Source organism: Natrix helvetica, assembly GCF_964273705.1.
Source record: "Natrix helvetica genome assembly, chromosome: Z".
Classification (NCBI taxonomy): Eukaryota; Metazoa; Chordata; class Lepidosauria; order Squamata; family Natricidae; genus Natrix; species Natrix helvetica.
In genome coordinates this window covers 88,887,119-88,888,659 of record NC_138554.1, presented here as the reverse complement: position 1 = coordinate 88,888,659, position 1,541 = coordinate 88,887,119, and positions in this window count along the sequence as shown.

Sequence of the window (1,541 nt, the reverse complement as noted above, 5' to 3'; positions counted from 1 at the left end):
GAATTCGGCTCCTCAGCCTTGTCTTTATTTGAGGGAATCGTGGAGTGCACGTACAAGGGCCAGTCCTCAACCGGTGACAGGCACATTCTCTGAAAGCGCTTATAGTTCATTCATTCTAGACTTCAGAGTAAATATACCATAAGCGGCCGACCATCTGCTGCAGAAAGAATGAAATTCCTAAACAACTATTGGAGCTACTGCACAAACGTTAAGTCACTCAGTGCAGTTATCTTATTAAGTCTTCTCCAGTTGACCTTGGCCAGTAGCAGTTATAGGGATCAGAATTCTATAGCACTCATAAAGTGCATTTTATTTAAAGGCATCAGGTTTCCTGAGCTGAAGTTCATTTTATCAAATGTGATGGAGAAAAGGCAGTTCAGGATGCGGTTGATGCCTTTTGATGAAATATGGTAATTTGAAACCTCTGATTTTTAGCCACTATAACACAGCTTTCCTAAATATCTATGGTGATACACAAACACAAGGTGGTGTTGTTTTTTTTGCCATCCTGCAAGTTTTACTTCCCAGTTTAATCTATAATCTTGAGATTTCTTGGTGGTGTTCTATCAAACAAGTAACAAGTCTGAACAATTTGGTCAGCCAGGTGTTATGGTGACATCCAAACATATAACAATAAATTTATTGTTCAATTAGTTAAGTATTAATTATATTGATTTTCCCCCCAGAAATCGGACATCTTAGAAATGCTTTATGAGTTTTCAAACAGTATAATGTAGATGCAAATGATGGAAGATCTTTGGAACTACATAGGAAAATAAGAGGAATTGAGAATGAATTTTTAGGTTGCCAATCATCTCAGTGATGGAGTTCATTAGAATAAACCATATTATAAACTATATAAAACATAGATCCAAAAGAAAAAGCCTGTACTACTAAAAGTGCTTAATTGAAATGTTTCGTTAACATTTAGATTTGCTTTACATCTCTTAAGAATTGTGTGTTAAAAGAATAATTATAGAACTAACATATATCCAATAGTTGTCCATGCCTTCAAACCTCAAATTTGAAGAAGATAAGTTTTCACCAAAGCTTAATGCAAAATGCTATGGCTTTGGTACCTATTCAAATTAGGGTTATGAGTGTGATATAATCAACTGGTGTTAATCCAAAAGTTATTTCAAGGCCTGATTATCTGAAGGACTATCTCTTCTTGAATATTTTGCCTGAGGAATATTTAATTCCCTATATTACTCCCTACATGATAAAGACGTCACAAAAAACAAAAATGAAGAGTAATTTTCGGATTTATTCTTAAACATTCTGGCTATTCTCGTCAGGGGTAAGTGCCACCTGTAAGACATCTTTTACAAATTTTCTTTATATGCTGTTGACATTGTCATTTTGTAATTTTGAGACCACAATTTTTGCCATTTCTCTAAATCAAGTCCATATCCAAAATTTCCCCCCCCCAAGCAATCATTGTTCTTTAACTCGTTCTTCTAGTTAAACCTCTAATAAGTATCCGTATAGGTTTTTAATCACCTTGTCATTAGTACCTGTCAGGATTTTATCTAAATCAG